At 43.9% G+C, this 22,649-nt stretch overlaps 1 protein-coding gene across 12 annotated transcripts in view; it reads left to right on the top strand.

Annotated features, from left to right (window-relative positions):
- Positions 1-22,649, top strand: part of Foxp1 (forkhead box P1) — a 597,405-nt gene that overhangs the window by 3,251 nt on the left and 571,505 nt on the right. The window lies entirely within an intron of this gene.

The following is a 22,649-nucleotide window of genomic DNA, read 5'->3' as shown; positions in this document are numbered from 1 at the left end:
CCCTTCTTTGAAACGTCTTATAATTAAAGAGCATTAAAAGTATAAATAAAATTCAAACACCATTCAAAAAGTGTCAATAAAATCTTAGTGCAAGTAGGGGAAGGTTTAGCATCTCGCCAGTGGCTACAACTCCCTCACCACCACCACCCCCGCCCCTTTGGATTAGTCATTGTATGAGAGAGGGGGGAAAATCACTTTTTTTTTTGAAAAGTAAAGTAAACAGCTTCCAACTGCTGAACCTTGACAACCCAAATTAAGGAAGCAGGGGAGATCAAACAGGGCTACTGCCGGGTTGTTGTCAAGAACTGCTATGAGGGAGAACCCAGCAAGGCTATATGTTCACTTATGCAGAAATGGGCCATTGCAAATGCTTGTCTTTATTGTGCAAGGGAAGCATTCCCTTGGAAGGAAATGCCCAGCCTCTGGGCTGCTTTCGAGTTCCTATGGATGCTAAGTAAGTTACTATTTTGTAATACATTTCTTTCTTTCTTTTTTTTTTCTTTTTCTTTCTTTCTTTTTTTTTTTAGGAGAACACACCCAAAAAGGTATCCAAAAATATGAAGTCATCTGAATTCTGTCTTACATGTTAACCAGAACCTCAGCATGGGATTCTTTTTCCCAGCATTAGACTCCCACACCAGTTAGATAACATTTTCTCACATCTTGCTTAGAAGATTTGCCTTCTTAGGGAGCCAGAGTTTTATATATGAGGGTTTAAATTTGCTGTTGTGGTTAAAAGCAAAAAGAAGAAACTCAAGTGATAAAGCCCATCTTCGGAATGTAAAAAGAGGAAAAGAGGAGAGAGCCTTCTCTACATTACACAGGACCTCTTTTTTTTTTTTTTTTTTTTTTTTTTGATTGACATTCAGTATGACCAGCTGCTACTTTATTCAGTTTCTTTGTAACTTGGCCTCCCTTGTTGTCTAGGAAATTTTAAGTATTTCACATTTTAAAGGAGAGTAACAGTCATTTCTTTAGCATTTTTATTTTCACAGATTTATCAAAGTAATATCAATGAAGCATCAATTATTCAAAGTGACTGTTTACATTGGGAAGATATCCTCAAGATAGTATGTTTATATTTAAATCCTGAAGTGTAAACTATGTAACACTTTATTTCCAGTTACAAACTATCTATAAATTAAATGTCATCTTTAATTAAGTAGAACAAAGTATGAAATAGGACAAGTAAACACAGAAGAGTAAAAGTCACTGTCACATCAGGCTTGTATTTTTAATTACCTACGGCCTGTCACATAGTGACTACTTTTCTTTCTTTTTTTTTTTAATAAGCTAGAGTTTCATAACCATGGTACACAACATGTTTCAAAGTCTGACCCTTTTATTGGTCTACCTTTATTGTATAATTAAGCAATGTGGGTTAAACATACACATGGATGGTATTAGGCAATTTTCTGTACTATATCATGTTGTTTTAAAAGCTGTAAATATTTTCTAGTTAAACCATTTGTACCAACAATAGCAGAAGTTAATCGAGTTAATATTGGGCCTTAGCATTTTTATTTTGCCTGTGACTCAGGTTTTCCTTGCTTCTTCCCAGACCCCTTTGTACATTTGTGCTCCCAGGCTCTGTGGAAGGGTGTTGTGTTGGCAGCAGTTGTTGAAGTGAACAGAACAACTGGGCTATTTCCTAAACAAATACATTTTACTACAGCATGATCAGGACCAGCGTTAGGAAAGAGAAGGGAGGGGCTAGCACATTTGACAACCTTTGGAGCCCAGCTTCCCTTTGCAGACATCCCTAATACATGCACATCTAGTTGGTTTGCATGGTTCACTTGAAACTTAAACTTAATTTTGTACCATTGTCTTTCTACTTCTGTCTCTTCTCTATCTCTGTCTCTCCCTCACCTTCTGCCCCGCCCCCTCCCCTGTATTCTGAAAAGTTTAGGTGCTAGAGGTCTGATTCCATTTCAGTGGCTATAGCGAGAGAATTTATAGGGAATAGCCAGAGTTTTACCAATTAAAAATAATTTTAGGCACACATTAATCAAATTTCAATAGATTTCAGACTAACAGAAAATAGTATAAATTTTGTTTATGATTTGGTTCCTTTAAGGTACTTACATTAAAGAAACTCATTTAACCCAAGTGCAGAACATTAAGTAGGGAGGGAGGCCCTGCAAAGGCCTTCAGCTGCCCTCTGCTCTCCAGCTAATCTTAAATTACTACAATTTAATTGCAACTTCAAGGCATTGAATATGGGCTGTTTCTGCAGGTTTCAGAAGGGTTTCCAGAGCTTAACTTCGTTTACACAGGTGGTATCTTTATTTAAGACAATTTTTTTCCTGAGTACCTTTTTCATACTTTCTTATTCTGTTACATATCATACCCCTTTTATACATTTCAGTCAGAGTAAAGGCCAGTTTTGCTAAGTAAGCAATAGTATCCATTGTCTTTGAGCATGTCTTAAAATCTAGATTATAAATAACAGTTGGTTGTGTAAAGAAAATAAATCCAAGAAAAGCATTTGATGACTGAACAAGTGAATTCCATACATTGAGATTTTTTGTGTATACATTTATTATTTGTGTTTGGTTTTTGTTTTCTTGGTTTTTTTGTTTTTGTTTTGTTTTTGTTTTTTTTTTTTTTTGTTTTTTTTTTTGAGTGCAGTAAATCCCACCGAGATCAAACACTGAGCGTGTGAGAAAAGCCAGCCAGAAAGGTTTGCACGTTTTCCCAAATGATCCTTCCCTTTGCTTGTTCAATCATCTGAAGGCCACTCAGCCACAGGCCAGGCGTGGTATGCAAAGAGCCATCTTCAACTGAATTGTGAAAATTACTTCTTGTCTGATACTTGGATGAATTAAAGTTAGGAATGCCAAAAGCTGGTGCAGCAGCAGCAGTGTGTGAGATGCGACGACTTCTTAAAATAGGGGCAAACCTGGCCAAATTAGGATGCCTTCTGCACGCCAGTTAACCCTTCTGGTCCGTAGGAGATTCTTTGTCTCAGTGTGCACGTGACCACAGGGTTAATGGGATATAGTGCCCATTTGGCTTGTGTCCCCAACCTGAAAATAAATGTAAGGAACATTTGATTTCAAGAATCGCTTTGCTTTTGCTCCCTCCGATGGTGATCTTGCTCTGTGGGCTCCAGGCTGGTGCTCCGCAGAGAGGAAACCCACGGAGGTCAAGCGTACGGCAACTAGGAAAGACAAGTAGACAGCTTTCTTTGTTTCTTTAGTAAATTATTCTTATTAATTACTGTCCGTTTGTGGGGAGGCATTTTCAAACCTTGTGTAAAAAGGCAGGCTCCCAATCATGCATGAGAGGGCTGGAAGCTGTGTTCCTTTCTAACCACTTTTCCTGAACGTGAGGTGTGTGGGCCAGGTTAGCTTGTAGACATCTCTGCCAGACTTGTTTTTCTTTCTGCAGTCCTGACACTGGTTTTTAGCATATGCTTTGCCTCTGGAACACAACAGGTGCTTCTTGGGTTCTTAGCGTGTGGTTCTGAAAGTGAGAAGATGATTTCTTAGGCAGGCAGGAAAAGAAAGACGTGCATGTGAAGACAAGGCCAGGACCCCGAACAGGTGCACATGCCTGCCTCTGACCTCCCCAGTCATTGTGTTTCACAGAAGCACTGCTGAGGGCACTGGGTGGGGTGGGAGGGAGGGGAAAGCTGTTTTCACCTGGTGAGGTGTCCCATGATGCTGTAGTCAGGCAAGGCTGGGGCGGAGTGCAGAGGACGCACTGGGGGCTTTCCTGTGGCTTGATCTTGCTCTTCCAGGCCACTCAGTTGTTGGGTTAAATTAGTTTCCTCAATCCCAGTACTTAAAGTAACTAAATCGTAAACAAAATTTATATTAGATCCTGACAACTAATAATCTATTTAAATTACATTAAAGTATCTGGGCAAAATTTTAATTAAAGACCCAAGTACTGTCAAGCCCTGTAAATATCCTGACAGGTCTACTCAAACGGAACTGATACCGTGAAATATTTACATATGTCTGGTGTGTTCGGTGCATCTCAGCAGTGCCTGTCCTGAGCTAATTGCACTTTCTTTCCAAATCACAGTTTTAATAAAATAGTTTTTTTTTTTTTAAGAAAAAAAAAAAAAAAGAAAGAAAGAACGAATGCACACACAATCCTGTTCCAGAGTTCTGTTTACTACTCCAGTCTTTCCCTACAGGATCCTTCTGGGATGGGCTTATTCTCTCAGATTGCTGTTAAATCAGTAGCTGAGGTGGAGGGGCCACTGATTGGCAAGCGTGTCCTCCTGTTTGAAGATGTTAAAGGCTAGCTTGGCTTTCAGAGGCTCTAACAGAAGACAAGAACGGTTTGCTGAGGATCCCTGTTTATATTTTAGAGCAGATTCTCTTCCTTTAAAATAGGGATTGTCTTCTGAATTTTGTGTCTGGATACATGCTTATTTGTTACCAGTGCCATTTTTGCCAGGTTCTCTGGTTTTTACTAACCGTGTGCTCAATGACTAGCACACTGGGTTCTAGTTCCAGCATCAAACCTAGTGTGGATTCCCAATGTCTTCCTCTCACCCATACATCCCAGCATTACTTTGACTGCTTCCAGTCTCTTCAAGGCTCCTGCCCGTGAGTTCCGTGATGGAGGGCTATCCTTTGAGCTCAGTAATTCAACAACAGGGGCTTGTTTTACAGTTTCAGGTCAGTGAGTGAAGTGCATAGAGGAAGAGTGTTTTGTCCGTTTTGCTGGAGCCGTGCATCCCCTGAGCAAGGTGAGCATAGCGATCCAGGTAGATACTCTTATTAGGGGTGGATGGAGGTTGCAGGCAGGCTTGTGGGGATTTTGTTTGTTTCCACGACAGGGTTTCACTATGTAGTCTTGGTTCTTCTGGAACTCGCTCTGTAGACCAAGCTGCCCTCGAACTCAGATCTGCCTGCTTCTGTTTGCCAAGGGTTGATCACTAGGATTAAAGGTGTGCACCACCACAGCCCGAGGCAGCCAACAAGTTTCTTTATTCACCTGTGTTGTGTGTGTGTGTGTGTGTGTGTGTAAGAGAGAGGGGGTGGGGGAGGGAGAGAGAGAGATACAGACAGACAGACAAACGGACAAAGAATGAATTTGAGAATGCATATGGATAGGATAGTTTAATTAAAGTACTCATTCGTGAATCAGAACTCTTGAGTGTGTGCATGTGTGCACCAGTGTGTACTGAGCCAGGAGGAGGCGGCCAGGTATTCTGTTCTATCTATTGCTTTCTGCTTTCTTTCCTTGCGATGGGGGTTCTTTCTGATCTTGGAGTTGGCTCTTTTTGAGGTAGGCTGCCTGGCCAGTGAGCATATGTGTCTTTTCCTATCAGAGTGCTAGAGTTACAGGTGCATGCAGCCCCTCCTGGCTTTTACCTGGGTACTGGATCTGAACTCGGGTCCCCCTGCTTGTGGAACGAGCACCAAAGCCACTGGCCATCTGCCCAGCCCTTGAATCAGAATTATTGAAGACTCACAAGTAGAGTACATTTGTAACATTTCTGATGTAGTTCAGATGCCTACAGAATGGACACCCATGGTCCCAGGTGATTGCTGTTACTGGATGGAGGCACCAAAGCCTACCCTGCTGGGGGTTACTGACCATTTTTGTTTAGAAGCTAGTCCTGTGTTGTTGTTGTTTGTATTTAGAGTGAAGACCAATTGTTTTTAACCCACCATGAGCTCTCAAAAGGGCTGTAGTTCAAACACAGAGGTCACACAGCTCCTGATTCCCCACATATGGGATGGGGCCAGGCTTTGTGCTTGAGGAAAACACCACCCACAGTTTCACGGGCAATGAGGCAGGGAGAGGAGAAAGCAGACTGATTACTCAGTGCTCAAGAGTCACAGAAGTACCTGCTGCCACCCTTCAGGAGGATTTGCATGCTTGGCCACTGCCTTAACAAAGGTGGGCAAGCTTCTTTCTCAGAGTTAGGCACAGAAGGAAACATGACTTTGAGATGCACAGACTACATAAGAGCCTCAGGATTCAGCCAAGTAGAAGGAACATTGCAGAGTGTCATTTCCTTCTACCAAGAGTGCGGTCTTCCCCTTCATGATTCGTCTCCCTCCGTATTCCTGGGCGATGTGATCACCTTATGGCTGTTAGTTACCATCAAATGGCATTCTGGGATTTCCTCTCTACTTTCATCATTCAAGTTTGATTTCAAGATCTAAACTGTCTATTCCTTAGATTAACCTGCTGGCACAAGTACTTTGATTTCCCTAAGCATGTTGGGAGATTCTCTGTGTATGTGATGGGACATGCACAGATATTGATGGAAAGAGCCCAGCCAAGGATGCCACACAAATACAGATGTGAATCCTATCAAGAATGCCTCCTCCAAGATTATGAGATAAGGGAGATCAGGTGCTAAGGAGGCCTGTGTAGGTACTTAGCTCTTCAGCTGTAGCTCTCCCTACTCAGATCCAAGAGTTACCTACATGAAAGTTGTCCTGACATTTGGGTGTGGGTGGGGTCTGTGTTTGTCATGGACCTTTTGAAGTTACCCAGACTTCTCTTAACTGGTTTTCTAATTTGCATTTTAATTCTGGTGTGGCCTCATTTTAATAACAGCTGAAAACTGATCTTGCTGTTTAGGACTTTCCATTTAGGTTGGTGCTGGGTTCTGGTGCCCTTTGGGATAATTAGGTGACACAAAGTTTACTTGCTTCTGTTCAAACGTTTATGCACTTAAAAAAAAAAATTCTCCAGTAGATTAAACTTCAGCCCTGGAAATCTCAGCGTGCTAGTGACTGAGGTGTCTTGCTTGTTGAAAGGATGTTAATCATTTCATTAAGAAAGATTAAGTAATTAACTGATATTTCATTAGGGAATCAATAGCAGTCCCGTTTTAGTGATGTGTTCTAGTGATTTTTTGAATAGGAAGTTGGCTGTGTTTAATTACACAGAGAACAGGTTGTCGAACATTGTAAGGTAGGGGACACCGCACTTTGAGAAACTATCACTGTCCGTGTATGGTGCAGAGAGGGTGGGAGAAAAAAACACATGTATTAAAATAGTTTCTTGCAGGGGCTTCTCTGGTATGCTTCTAGATTTGTTTCCATTTTGTGCGCGCGTCTTCTCTGTGTTTAAGGAAGGTTCGGCTGTCTAAGTGTGCTGTCTTTTCTAAATAATGGCTTTGGTTGCAGCAGGATGCACGCTAACGGTACATATGAGGCTCTCATTTGGGTTCAGTGTACCAGGAGCAAGTTCTGTTCCTCCCTGTGGTCAGGGGTGGAGGCTGGGGGTAGGGAAGGGAGTTAAGGGGCAGGGGTCGGCAAGGTGGGGGGCTGCTTCTGCCACCACCACCTCTCTGTCTGAGTTAACTCCAGTGCAGTTTCTTAACATTCCAGGACCTGCATGGGGGGGGGGGTCCTCCCAACCAGGCAGAAGTTCATCATTCCCTGTCCTCCCTGTGTTCGGATGTCACACACAGGGACTGCTGAACAACTGAACACTGCACAGATCCCCGAGGGGACGTCTCAGCTCAGAGTCCGCTTTTGTTTTGTTTTGCTTCGGAAACAGGACAGTTACTTCTACTAAATATAGAAACTTTCTGTGGTGGAGCTGACTTTCCCATAGTATAGTCCTACTGGTAAAGAATTCCTTAAGCATGAGGTAATAATAAGTGATTTTGAAAGCCTTGGAAATAGATTTGTTTTGGGGACACAAGGCTTTAGGGTCACTGCCGAGTGCAAAGTTGCTGGCTCCATCCATCCCTGAGGAAGACTTTAGAGGAAAGTATTGGACAGACCTTTGTCTTAAAAGCTATATGTTTGTATTTTTAAATATGGGTTATGAAATATGTAAGGCACCGAAGGAACAAAGAATAGTTATTTGGAGCATTTTGTGTCTGTAGCTCAGCTTTGAAAGTCACAGTGTTTTGGTAAAAAGGCTGCTGGTCTCACCTGTCCTCAGCTCTTCAGAGGAGGGACATCATACTCAGTTGGCAGGTTTTTGCTCCGTGTGTGTGTGTGTGTGTGTGTGTGTGTGTGTATTATATACACACAGACACACACAGACACATACATGTTTAATATATAAAGTATACATTCCTCCTAAGAGGATCTTACATTCATGTGCAAAGGTTTATATTATAGTAATTTACTGGATGTATTCTTTGGCAACCTGGTTTTAAAAAAAAGTATTCAGTATAGCTAGTGAAATTCTTCCATATGGGTACGTATAGCAGTAGCTAATTTCCCTTTTTCCTTTCTTATTTTAGCTATGTATGTTTTTCCTGCATATATATGGACCATGTGTGTGCAGAAATTAGATGGGGAGGGGGAGGGTCATAAGAGAAAGTCAGATCCCTTGGAGCCAGAGTGATGAAGGCTATGTGCCATCATGTGAGAGCTAAGAATTGAACCCGGGTCCTCTACAAGAGCAACAAATGCTCTTCCCCCTGGGCCAGCTTTCCAGCTCCCGAGTTCCCCTTTCCATGTGATCCATTTGTAGTGTTGAATTTTAACCCAAAACAAATGCTTGACATTTGAACCCCAAACCTAGCAGTGTAAAATGTGGGCTAAGCCTTCACTCCTGACTCCTATTCTGTAATTTGCTTGTTTGTGTGTACTTTCAGAGGAAAATAACCTTAAATAATGTCAACCATTTATCAGGGGGTTCGATTAAAAATAATCTTTCAAGTGGCTGGTCTTTTCTGTTAGGGAGGAGTGGGAGTGGGGGAATAGACGTTCATTTGAAGGAGCCTGTCCATTTCCTCATTCTTATTTAGAGAGTTGGCTTAGAACTTAAGAGTTGCATATGCAGGGTAGTGAGTTAAAGAGCGACGTTTAATTAACAGGCTCTTTATACGTCTGTAGCCTTGGTATGATGTAGCACCTTGTTCTTCAGTGGAGAAAGTGATTTCTGCATAATTTAAAGGGCTGGCATTTTGATGGTAAGAAAGCCATATAAATAAAGATATGCTTAGATGGGAATCAGAACATGTTTTTAAAATAGTGTGCGTGTCTACTTTCAGCTCTGTTACCAAACTTGCTGCAGAAGCTGGAGTTGAGGCTCCGTGATTATGCTAATGACCATGAGAATCGATGGTGCGAGGCAGGATGTCATCAGCGGTATAATCGGGGAAAGTTACCCGGGTTTTTTCTTTCTCTCTCTCTCTCTCTTTTTTGTCATTAAGTATTAGTGATAAATAATGCACTGTTCATTCTGAGTAGATGGAACATATTTAATTCTGATGTACAGAGTTTCAATTTCATCAGGCTCATTGCAGAGTAAAATGATAATCTTTGGTAATTTGAGAGGAAAGAGAAAAGGCGTTTGTGTCAGCAGGACTAACAGAGGCCATCTCGAAATGTTTACCTTGTCAAGCCAGAGAGGGCTGGGAAAACTTACGATTTTTTTTTTTTCCTGGACAACTTGGTTATTTGTGCTGACATTTTATTAGAGTATCAGGTACTCAGTAAATAGCACAAATGGCTGGAGATGTTAAACAAAACATTCTAAAGGTAGCTAATGTTTCTCTGCGGAAGGGAGGGAGACCTAACAGAATGGAATGTGTGGACAGTGCTCTTTGGGAATGAAGGACATGTTCAGTGTGGACGGTAGAGCTTGTTAGCCATTGAACAACAGGTTTGATTTAGGCAAAAAGTGGCTTGCTTGTAGCAAAGAAGGTTGTACTTGGTCGTGATTTTTCAGCGAGGAGTTAGTTGCACTGGCACCATGACATCTTTAAACCTTCTGGGAAGCAGTGAACCTAATCTGTAGCAGATACTGCGTCTCTGTAAATGGGAGTCAGCACTTGTTTTGTTGATGCATAGTTGTACTAAGTGACAAGAGAGAAGAAGAGAATAATGAGCTGTGTTTTATAGGCTGTAAGAACCGGTGATTGAAAGATACGAGAGAGTCTGATGGGAGCCTGCTTGGAGAACACTTCTTCCAAGGATGCATTATTATAGATTCTCTGGAAAGCACAGTCGCACCCTGGCCTGGGCCAGTGAGTCCTGCCTTCCCTTGCTTCTGTCCCTTGTACAGGGCCCATGCTGGCTCTGTCCAGCTCTGCCATCTGCTCTTCCAACAGTGGTCTTCCCTGTGGTAAGGCGGGCCAACTGGGTCAACCATTGCGATCTGGCAGATATCCACTGGGAGCTAAGATCAGCCAGGCTCATTTTTATGTGTGTCCAAAGCCAAGATTTCAACTTGGTGAAAAGCTGTGGAATTTATCTCCCAGAGCGCCGCCCAGACCCTGCTTTTCCTTTCTCCAGCTGCCTGAGTGCAGAGATGGTTGCTTAATGCTCCTAATTATGCGATCTCGCAGGATCTTCCAGCACCTGTGTACAGCGCAGATCCTGGGTGGTCACGGAGGAGCCCTGCTCTGGCACCTTCTTCTCTTCTTGATTAGGGAAATCCCAGGGGGCCTGACCATGCTTCCACATGTGGACAGAGAATCAAAAAGGGTGACCCTTTCTTTTGACCTTGAACTTGAGCCCTGAAAAGTATCTTTAGACTGTGGGCTACTTTTACAATAAGTAAGTCAGAAATGATGTCTTTAAACTATTTGTAGTTTGTCATATCCATTATCTATAGACGTATCTGTAAAAGTATTTTCTTTCTCTTTTCCTTTGCCAAGTGAGCATTAAAAGTTTTGTATTGGAATGAGGAGGCAAGTGGGAGCCAGTTTGTTTTTGAGCCATGCAGTGTTAATGGGGGAGTTTGCTGGGCTTTTGACATCCTAGTGTCAGAGGTAGGTGTGGGGGACCTGTCAGCTCTCCATAGGACCTCACTGATGCTCCAAGCCAGTTGCACCTTTGTCCCTAGGAGACTGGAATCTAGAGAGGGGATGTGACATTGATGTATAAATTCACATGCATGTATCTAAGGGAAATGTGTTTGTGTACATAGCTATATACTGTATGGACATATGGATATATTTTTGGAAAATGACAAACTATTTTACAGGGTTTGCCAGTTAATCTAGGCTGGCCAGTGAGCCCCAGAGATCCACCCGTCTCCACCTTTCTGGTGCTAGATTACAAGCACAGGCCATCGTGGCTATTTTTTTACATAGGTGCTGTGTAGAAGCTTAGGTCCTTATCATGGCAGGCTCCCTCTGAACTGTCGGCCCCCACCCATCAGACTTGCTTCTCACTATAACAAAGATCGGTGGTGCTGAGATTGTGCCCAGGCTCGTGGGCAGGCTGAGCAAGAGCTCTACCACAGAGCTACGTTTCTATCCCAGGGGCACTTTCTCATATCATAATGTATCCTATGTAATTGATAATGACTACTTCGTCCTTCAGTAAATGTATTTATATGTCATTCGCTTCTTTCTGAGAGCAGTACCAGGAAGGCCAGATGTTCTCTGCTGTTTGGTGTGTCTATAGGAGTCCTGAGATGTATAGAGTAGGCCTTTAGAGCCATGTTGATGGAAGTCAGGGGCCTGATTGTAGGTAGCATAGTGTAAAGTATCAGGGAATGACTTGAGAGAATGTTCACATGGTCACAGCTCCTGAGGTTAGTTATGGCTATATGATCCTGTTATAGGCCAGCATTCAGTCTCTCAGTGGCACCCGTGTCTTGCTTTTCCTGTGTTCTGTTAGCAGCATCATGTTGGATTGCAGGTTGGGGCATGGATTTCGGGCGCAATGATAAACAACTGTTTTGTCTCTTCTCTCTATATCAACTTTGGAGAAGCAGGAACTTAGGTGTCAGAGTGCCAGAATTCTATGAAACAAATTCCTCTGACCGTGTAGAAAGTTTGAGTCCATGAGCCAGCCCTTTGACCTTTCAGTAAAGACACAGAACGTGAGGTAGACCAGAGACGTGTGGTGCGAAGTCAGAGAGAAGTGTGCGGTAGCTTTGCTCACAGCCACCACCACTGATGCAGGTTCTTCTCTGCAAGATGATGTAGTGATGGCTTTCAAGGCTTTGATTCTGCCCATGTACCCTACGGCCTTTCTCTCTTTCCTCTAGTCCTCCCCCGGGCTCTCACCTTTTGACTACCTCCTGTCCCCATTAGCCTCTACTCGGTCACCTGCCCTGGCCTTTATTCCCGAAGGAGGTTTCTGGATGTTAAATTGGATTTCAGCCTCAGGAAAGAGCCAACATCTATTGTCTTATTCCAGTGTGTGAATTAGGGAAGGTGCAGAGAGAGTGCTTCTGCTTTGAGGAGTTAATTATTCATGCTCTGGAATAGTTGACCCAAGCCAGCCGGTAAGCCTGAGGAGGCAGATGCTCTAGCAACCAGCAAGGGTGTACTGTCCAGGAGGATGAAGTGAGCTTCCCTTATGGGGGTTCAAGCTTTGAGTTGGAAGCTGAGAAGGGATTTTTAATTAATTAATTAGCTAATTCTGAATTTTAAACTATTAACGGCATCACCTTGAACCAAGTGGTTTTGAGTCTCTTCTGTAACTGGTTTCGAGTTTCTACATCTTAGATTCTGGCATCCTGAGTGAGTAGTTACTGTTTGAGTTTCAAGGGGTTTCTTGAGTTTGATGGTCTTACTGGCAGGGCCAGTGGCTGGTGTTGGCCAGCAGTAGGTGCACGTGAGCAGCCTAGGCAAAGCCTTTATCAAAGTATCATCAGCCCATGCAAACATTGTATTTTGGTGGTTGGGTGTTGGTAATCGTTATCCTTCCAATGACCTGAGTTCACCTTTTATGACAAGGCACTGTAGTCACGTCTTCCTTTCCCTGTGGTTGTTTGATGATGAGAGCTGACAAAAAGAATTCTTAACCCTTCGAACTCTCTTCCTTTCTTCCAGCTGTGCCTAACATTTCCTCCGTGCAAGGATGGGATCAACTCTTCTGGTGCTCTGTCTGCCTAGAGCCAAGGGGAAGGGCTGTAAAGAGTTTGTGTCGAGCATGCAGAGGACTAGCTGGAATGGATGTTCTTCGTCTCTGTGGCCTTGGAGGTAGCAGGGAGGGAAATCGGTATCACGCACGTTGTGATCTATAGGAGGACGTGCTTATGGGACCAAGTGAGGTTTGGAGTGTTTCCCACAAAGAACAAGGGTTGACTTTATCAGCCCAGGATGTGCTAATAGGAGAAAAGGAAGCACAAATCAGCCACAGAGAGTGACCCCTGTGGTCCCTTAAGCAGGGGTGGTTCTGCCGCACGAGAACCTTCCTTCAGGGTATTTTCATATTTCCATTGGATGCCCGTTGTATATCATCTTTGTAATCACTATGGCAACTACTGATGTTACTGCAGTGGCCCCAAAGTTAGACAACCTAAGGGGGGGGGGTTCTCTCTGATTTTAGATTTGAGTTACATTATTTTTCCACGGGCACATGTGTAGAACCTAGAGGCCAACCCCGAGTGTTGCTCTTCAAGTGCAGTCTACCTTATTGTTTTGAGATAACTCTCTCAGTGGACTAGGAACCTGCCAAGTAGGTAGGCCGGCTGCTCAGTGAGCCCTAGGGACCCATGGTCTCCGCCTCCCAGCACTGAGATAGTAAGAGGATGCCGCTACGCCTGACTTTTCACAGAGATACTGGCGATCCATCTGAGGTCTTCATGCTTGCCGGGTGGGCACTTTCCTGGCTGAAGTCATCTCCCAGGTCATCAGTCGGAGTTCTCACCTCTGCAATTCCATTCTTAGGGATGGTATGAAACATAGAAGGGGATGTGAGGGATTTTATTTACCCTTGTAGAAGTAAAATATGTGTATTTATTTATTTATTTGTTCATTCATTCATTCATTCATTCAGCCATTCACTTGTTTATAAGTTCCATATTTATTTACCTTTTCATCCATTTTCTCAGAATTAGCACTGGGCCAGCAAACATTCCTTTCTGACCACCAGCTGTCCCAGCTTGCTTTGGGATAACCTCAGGTGTTTTTGATACAAATATCACTTGGATGCCCAAAAGCAATGTCATTCATTATTCACAGGATTCCTTGTCAACGGTCTTACCTCATTCATCTCTAATCTGTGGTTTACTAAATATATGACTGACCAGAATCCTATGAGTCTTCTTTATGGTAGTCCTGATTTCTGAATCACAGGGCCCTCGTTTACAGTTGACGACCTAAAATCTGGGAGGTTAGTATACAAAGAGTGAGCAGGGGCCTTTTTCTAGCCTGGGTACTTAATTAAGACCTGACAGATTGATTTTTCCATTAGGCCAGAAGGCAGGTGTCGCCTTGATTTGAATTTCTTATTAAGAGTCTGTTTAGCTCCACCCCCCACCCCCCACACATACAAAATATGTATAGCTAGCAAGACTCCTTGAGAGAGTAAATTGTATACAACAAATTGCTTAAAATCTAAATCAGACATCCTTGTGGTGAGTTCCATGAGGAATTTACTGATGGAATCGCCTCACCACGTGCTGAGGGCCTAGGGTCCATGTACAGTGTCTGCTTGGGGAATGCTGACGTGTGCTGTAAAGAATACGACCTTTCATTTTCTGACCCTTCACTCCATCAACAGACCTGACTCCTGAGTGGTTTTCTCTCCATTTGCCCATCTCTTCGGGAAAGAATGAAAGTAACTTCCCCAAAGGATTGTTAGCATTCACAGTGAAATTTGAATTCCCAGTTCAGTTCATTAGAACAAACCCGAGCTCTGCTAAAACCATTTCATTCTTGTTACACAAAGTTGGGTTACGGCTGAGGGCCCTGAGCTTGGAGCGCCGGCGGGTGTGTAGCTGAATCCTGACCACTTGTTCTCATGTCCAGTCACACCACTGTGCTGTGGTGAACAGCCACAGCCTGAATCCAGGCACTGTGGGTTGAAGAACTGGTTAACACTTGTTGGGGCTTTTAACTTCTCCATTGCTTTTCCTCTTTGATAAGTGCATGTGTATAATAGCCTGATATGGTGGTGCATGCCTGTACTGCCAGCATTTGGGAGGCTGAGGTAGAAAGATTGTGAATTTGAGGCTGGCCCGGGCTGTGTACCGAGAGTTTCATGTCAGCCTTGGCTCCATCTCCAAAAACAAACAAAACCCTTGGGAGGCAGAGGCAGGTGTATCTCTGTGAGTTTGAGGTCAGCCTGGTCTACACAATGAGTTCCAGAATGACCAGGGTTACACAGAGAAACCTTACCATGAAAAACAAAACAAAACAAAACAAAGAGAACGAAACAAAAACTAAACCAAACCAAAACCAAAACAACCAAAAGACCCACCATCCCCCACAAAAAAACAAAACAAAACAAAAAACCCCAAACAAACAAAACCCTAAAAATAACCACCAACCTAAACAGACATAATCTAACATATTTCGTTTGTTCTGTGGAGTAAATTAGTTCTGCCAAAACCATCAGTGTATATGTTACTCTTTTGATTTACTATGTGTGCATCTCTTTTGGCTAAAAGGTATATGAAGTGGGCAAAGCTCAGAAGGAAGGATGGATTTTGCAAGGATTATTCAAAGTTGGAAGACAACACCTCAATTCCCGAGATATAGGCAATGGAGACCCAAGTTGATTGTCTTGCTGTGTTTTGAAAGTCGGGTTGATTTGTTTTAGCTGAGTCTCTGCTTTTGGCTAAGCTTCTGACATCTGGGTTTGCTGGGTGTTTCTGTTTTCTTCTGCCACTGTGGTAGGTGCAGATGACAGGAAGTGAAACCTTAGGTGGGCCAAGGGAGCCTCATTCCAATGGTGCCAAGCAGGTATATGCCACCACCATTATCACCTTACCAGTAATCTGGCATGCCCTGGGCATTCACATGTGCCAGGAGGGTTGTAAGGGGGAAGTCACACCACTGGTTGGCATCAGCTTGCAAGGCTCCTTTGAAGGTGTGGGTGGCAAACTCTGGCTCTGGGAGGAGGTTGGTATGAACTCACAGCTCTATCTTTCCAGGGGCCCTAGAATGTCACACTATTGCTGAAGATCCTCAGCCGTGCGCAGAGAAGGAGCATTGGGTTAGAGCTGAAAAGTCTCAGAGCTTGAGACTCCATTCCACATTTCCTCATTCAGACCTGAGGCTTGGAAACTGGGCTTTCCAAATGTTTGCGTGCGCCTCCAGTTGACCAGTGGTATATCTAGAAAGAGTGCTATCTTTCAGGTTTACTCTGGTCTTTGTCATAAGATTTCAGAAAAGCCCATGGTTGTCCTGTCTGTAGAAGAGATAAAGTCCCTCTGTTCTTGACCTAGTTCTGGTGACCTCTTGGACATAGAATGCATTGAATAAAGTTTACACAGATTAACCCATTCTCTGGGAGGGTCCGCTCTACCTTTGGCAACATGTACGTGTGTGGAGTACCCATACATCTCCTGCCTTGGCTGAAAGATTATCTCAGTCCACTCGTGTGACCCTGGTTCGTTGTGACTGCTCACTGGCTGTGCACACACATACATGTACACACACACACACACACACACACAGACACACACACTCCCCTTGTCTTGCATGGCCAGACTGGCTCCTTTACTTTAACCTTACTAGGTTCGTACTGATTTATCTAGAAGTCTCATTTACCAAGGGCACTGCTCATCTTTTCCTGTTGTCTCCAAGGAGTGAGTGGAAGGGCATGCTTCTTTGGTCCTGGTCATATAACCCTGAGGTTAGTAAACCACAGGTTAGCTACAGACCTGAGCATGAACAACCAGACTTCACTGTCTGAACCAGACAGAGCGGGATCAGGTCTTGTTTAGTAGTCAGTATTTGCATGACCTTGGGTAGGTTTCTCTGCACTCTCTGCATGCTGGCATAATGTGTGGGCAGGGCCCAGCCTGGCCCAGCCTCAGCCTTCAGGCACAGGTGAATGTAGTGGTGTCTGTGACTGTGCCCAGGAGCAGCAGGATCACCGTGCATTGGTGAGTCCTGTTCCACACATAGTGCCTCAGATTCTGAGCCTGAAGGTCAGGTTCTGACCCCCAGCCTCACCACTCACAGGCCACATGACACTGCCCTGCTATTATACATTTCTCTGCTTCATTTTCCTTTCCCACAAAATGCTACCTTAGTGTTGAACCCATACGGCCAGTGGTGAGGATTAGCGAAGGGAAGGCTTGTAACACACTTAGCACAGGGCAGAGGGCCTAGAACATGGTGAGCCCTAGGCCCATCACAGGGCCTCCAGTGGTTGCCAGGGTGGGGCCCACAGTGAGGGCAGAGCAGCCATCTAGTGGACTCTAGTTGAATGCTTTCAGATCCTGCTGTGGCTTCCCAGCATAGGAAGCAGAAGTCCAAGGCAGAGCCGTATTTGCAGAGTCTTGGTTCTAAACCGGAGCTCTCATCAGGTTTTCACATTCGGCCACTTTCTTTTGCCTCGGAGTGGGACACAGTTTGCAGCAGTGGATAGCAGCTCTAGCTCTGCAAAGAGGAGAAATGTCAGCTTGTTCATTGCACCGCTGACTTGACGTTTCTTCCTCCTCCCCGTACATGAAAGTGGAAATGTGGCCTTGATGTGGGCAGTGAAGGAACAACACAGAGGATGTCCTGGGATAAAGGCAATGGAGTCCGGTGGGTGTGGTGCTGTCTGGGGTCACACACAGTCTCTCTCACCCATGGGTCATCTATTCTAAAGTGCCCTCTGCATGCTCAGTCTATGGACAGGACTGACCCTTGTATACTTAGGTTAAAGTTTAATTTATAAATGAGGCTCAGCAAGAAATTAACAGTAATTAGTACAATGTGCTATGATAAAAATGACATGAGTGTCTAGCTCTCCCAAAATACCCATTTAAGAATTTCATTCTGTGCCCGATCTCAAGTAATGGAAAACTAGGAAGGTAGAGACCACCGGTTAAGGGTCCCTGCCTACCACTTAGCAGCCTCTTCCCTCTCCTCCCATCTCCTCATCCCTAGGCAGCTCTCTGACATACTTTTCACTCTATATCTTGTCTCTTCTGGATATTGCCTGTGAGCGGAGTTATCTGTGTGGCCTTGCATGTCTGTATAATGTTTCCAGTGTTTATCCATGTTGTAGCATGAGTCAGTACTCCATCCCTCCTTAGGGCTGAGTACCATCCCATTGTATCTGTTGGCTGTGCTTTTCATCCACGTGTTGATAGATGCTTGGCCTGTCTTTGGCTTGTGGCTTTTTCAAGCAAGGCTAGCGTGAGCATTCACGTATGGGTTCTTGTGTGGACGTATGTTTTCAGTTCTCCTGGGTACATACCTAAGTGGAATTGCTGGGATATGGTACCTGCTGTATTTAACCATTGAGGAGCCTCCCACCCGCCTGCTTTCCATTCCCACAGCAATGTGGAGGACTCCAGTTTCTCACTGTTCTCACTGCTCTTTCCCATGTGTGTGAGTCACCACCGTGCCCTGGGATCTGGGGATAGTCTGAATGACTTGCTTCAATGACCATTCCTGCTTCTGTATAACACAGGTTATGTTCTGTGAGTGGGAAATACAAAGATAGAAAAATTATGGTACTTCCATAGCAGCTCATTGTCTAGGGAACAGTCAGCCATACACAGGTTATGGTGACTATGGTCATTCCGGCCATCAAGGGTAATGGTGGGCCTTTGCTCTTATGTAACAGTGTGGCTTTCTCTCCAGGTATGAGGCGATCTCCATCTTGGAGTAGAGAGTACCTTGACCTGGTAGCTATGGCAACTAGTGGAGCAGACACAACGCTGCCACATTATCTAGGGCAGTGGTTCTCAAACTCTCCTAATGTTTTGACCCTTTAATATGAATTCTCATGTTGTGGTGACCCCCTCCCCCACATAACAGTATTTCCATTGATACTTCATAACTGTAACTTTGCTACTGTTATGAATCTGAATGTAAATACCTTTTCATGTAAACAGCTGATGGTCTTAGGCAACCCCTGTGAAAAGGTTGTTTGGTCCCAAAGGGGCACTGTTGACCTTTTGCTCAATCCCTGCTTGCCTGTACAATGCAGGAACAAAGTTACAGGTGCAGGCAGCCATGACCTTGGAAGTCAACTCTCTAAGTAGATGCACTGTACCCAGACCTGGTAGATACTGATAATTCCTAACTCAGACTTAACCAAGGTTGACAGTGAGTTTGCAGGAGCTTTTTTGTTTGTTTGTTTAGAGGAACCAGTGTTTTGTTGCTGTAGTTGGAGAGAAACGATTATTATATAACGAACCTTTTTTCAGGGAAACATATAAATTCACCATTTGATATATAGAAGGCAGTAGTCTGGGGGCTGCCCAAATTGTGCATAATGATTTCTTCTAGAAATATTACTTAACTAATTCTGCCATTTCCCTCTTAACTCAAACTGGAAACTAGTCATTTTCCAGTTACTTATTCAGAAAGACCATTTGTAAAGGACCAGTTTTTAGAATAATTAATTGTAAAGATTCTTCATCTTATCTTCTATCCATAAGAAAAACATTTGGTGGCTGGGTCGTGTCCTGGTGCTTGATGTGTTTAGTAATTCCAGGTAGCAGTGTGTCTCCTGGGGTGATGGTCTTCAAACGACTGCACTATAGGCCTTAGGGAGTTTGCAGAGTCAGTGAAGTTGCTTGCTCTGTCTACAAACATGAAGACCGGAGCTCAGACCCCCATCACCCATGTAAAAGGCTAGCACTGCAGTACACTCCTGTAACCCCAGCCCAAGTAGAAGGAGCCTGGGGGCTCACTGGCCTGCAGCTCTAGCAGAATTGGTGAGCTCCAGTTTCACTGAGAGACTTGGTCTCCAAAAACAGTATGGAGACCAATTGACAAATCTGTTCCATGATGACCTTTGACCTGCACATGGACACCAGGTGTGCATGCGCTCTCTCTCTCTCTCTCTCTCTCTCTCACACACACACACACACACACAGATCAATATATACATATGTAAAATGGTTATTACTATGTATATGTATTTTTTTTTTATAATTCATTCTTATGAATTAAACACCTGTAAATGAGATTAAGCAGTTTTATCTCTTGCTTCTGTTCAGGTTACCCCAGGACCATTCTCTGTAAATCTTGTCTGTAAAATGCTTCCTGAGGGCTGCTGCGGTCCCTCTCAGTTAACAGGATTCATGGACCCCTTGTTTTGTTTTAGTCCTGTCTTTTTCGTCCAGTCTTAGCCCACATGCAGAATATTGCAGGAGTGTCCGCTTGCAAAGTTTCATTGGCTTTACCATGCTGATAGCAAATCTTGGCTGCAGTTTGATACACCTGGGAAGAAGGAACCTCAGTTGAAGAATTGCTTCTATCAGATTAGTCTATAGACATGTCTGTAGGGCATTGTCTGGCTTGCTAATTGACTGAGGAGGGCCCAGCCCAGTGTGGGTGGAACCAGTCCTTGTCAGGTGGGCCTGGGCTGATCTTGAGCCTGGCAGCTTAGTCTAGCTAGCGGCCACCCTCCATAGCATCTACTTTCAGCTCCTGACTCTGGATGTGCCTTGAGTTTCTGCCCTGGCTTCCTTCAGCGATAGAATGTCATTTGGAACTATAAGGTGAAGTAAGCCCTTTACCCATCAAGTTGTCTATGGTCAAGAGTGTTTTATCACAGTTTAAGAAAAGGAAACCGGAACACAGTTCAAAACATGCTGGGAGTGGGACATCTTGGTCACTCTATTCTGATTATTTCCTTTAAAAGCTTGTGATGGTTTTTACTCGTTGTCCTTACTCAGTTCGACACCAGGTGAATGGGCGCTCTCCCTTTTTAGTTCTCACGGTTTTCTAGGTGAAAGGGGTGTGCAATTCAGTTTATTGCTGCTTTATTCACTAGAGCAAAGGATTGGAAGCAGCATAGTTATTCGCCAGCAGATGAACGGGTAATAAAAATTACTATATCTAAAAACATGGAATAATACTCTAAGGAAAAACGAAATCACAGAATTTGCAAGGCAGGGGATGGGTTTGGGATCTGTAATATTCATATGAGGTCACATCATCTCAGAAAGAAAACCTGCTACAGTATACTTACATATAATAAATCTTTTTTTTTTTAATGTGTTACTATAAGCAGACATTACTGATATTCTCTCTCTGCATGGATCTTGCCAAATGGTATTGAGGTAGTGGATCTCTGAAAGTGACCCACAAGTCATCCCCCTGTCTCTGTTCCTTTCTGAGCACACAATCACGGATGCCTGTTTTATGCTCGACCTTGAGTGGAGGGCTAAAGCCCTCGGACATCAGGGAGGAGAGGTTCAATGCTCTCTGAGTGTTCTGCCACAGCTGCCATGAGCATTTTCTCACTGCCAAACCCTGTGAACTTCTCAACATCTCTTTTTATTGTTTATTCAAGTTTAAAAATTATGTTTTATAGGGAACCTGGTGGCAGAGGTGACATCGAAACACTAGAACTTGTTCGGTGAGCTATTATGTGGTTTTCCTCCCGTTTCCCTCCCGCCCCCTCCCCCAGGAGGTTGACCACAAACAGTAACTTCAAAGAGGTTTTAGTTTAGTTTAGTTTAGTTTTGAGACAAAGTCTCACCTAGCTGCAGCTGGCCTGGAATTCCCTAGGTGCCTGAGGATGCCCCTGAATTCTCATCTTCCTGGGTCCTGAATGCTGGGATTACAGGCTTGCACCACCCCTGAGTAGGGCTGGGATCAAGTCTGCTGAGTGAGCGCGCTACCCACTGAGCGACATCCCTGGTCACCATGAGATGGTTTTGATTTTTTCTTCTGTATTGTGAGGAACTAATTGAAACACTGGAATCTAAAAATGAAAAACCCAGAGGAACCTCCCCCTCCCAACAGGTCTCACTGCTTTCTTTTAGGGAGACTGGGGCTCCCACCCAGCAGCAGAAAGGGTTTATGCTCCACTTTCACACAGGTCTTTTCATTTAGATCAAATGATATTTTCCGACATAATTTCACTCATGTTCAGTTTCAAGATTTCTTTAAAAACACACCCCAAAGAGGAATTGAAAGCTTTTAACGGGCTGGGCTCTTGACAGAACTTTTTTCTCTAAATAGTGAAGGATGCCAGACCCAAGCAATACCATTGGGCACCTCAAGAAGAAACTCACAGAAGGTGAAGCCAATAATAGTATTTATTAAATCTAATTAACTGATGAAACCAGATTAAAGCTCTTGCAATTTCATTCTGTCAAAGATAGGATGCTCATGTTATGATTGTAATTGCTACAGAGAGTTGAAGAGCAAGTGATTTGTTTTTGCGGTGGAGAAATAAAACTTGAAATTTTTTGGAGAACATACTGTGGAACGCCTATTCATCCTAGATTAAGAAACTTGTGGAGTCAGATGTTCCTGGTCGAGGCTGCAGATTTCATAACTCCCATCCAGACTCTTAATGAGGTCCCTTGAATAGAAACTGTACCTAACGGCCAGCATTCCAAATATTTTTGTGTTCACAGGCAGCTAAAAAGAAAGATTTTTATGTTCAGACTAATGTTGAATAATCGCAGACACTTACCTCTCAGATTATAGCAATGTTTGAGGCATTGGGTGATGGGTTTGGTTTGTAAGGCAGTGTAAGTTTTCTGTGATGGTTCCAAACTTGGAAACTCCAGGGCCAGGAGGGAGGGAGGGCTTGGCGTGGAAAGCATTTGGTGCATAACCCGAGGACCGGAGTTTGAGTTCCTAGCAGCCATGGTTAAAGTCAGGTGGGCGTTGCAGCCTGCCTGCAATCTCAGAACACGAGAAGCAGACACAGGGCCTCCCCAGGGCAAGTCTTTCAAGCTGTGAACTCCAGGGTTAGTGGGAGAGCCGGCCTCAATATATACATTTTAGAGAGCTGACAGTCTGACAACCTCAGGCCGCGGTTCGCGTTCGTGCACATACCCCACAGTACACACACACACACACACACACACACACACACACACACACACACAGACACATACACACACTCGTAGTGCTCACA

The sequence above is a fragment of the Mus musculus genome, chromosome 6 (genome assembly GCF_000001635.26).
Source record: "Mus musculus strain C57BL/6J chromosome 6, GRCm38.p6 C57BL/6J".
In the NCBI taxonomy this organism is placed as follows: Eukaryota; Metazoa; Chordata; class Mammalia; order Rodentia; family Muridae; genus Mus; species Mus musculus.
Note: the sequence above shows the minus strand (reverse complement) of the source record. Positions and strands in the feature narration are given on the sequence as shown.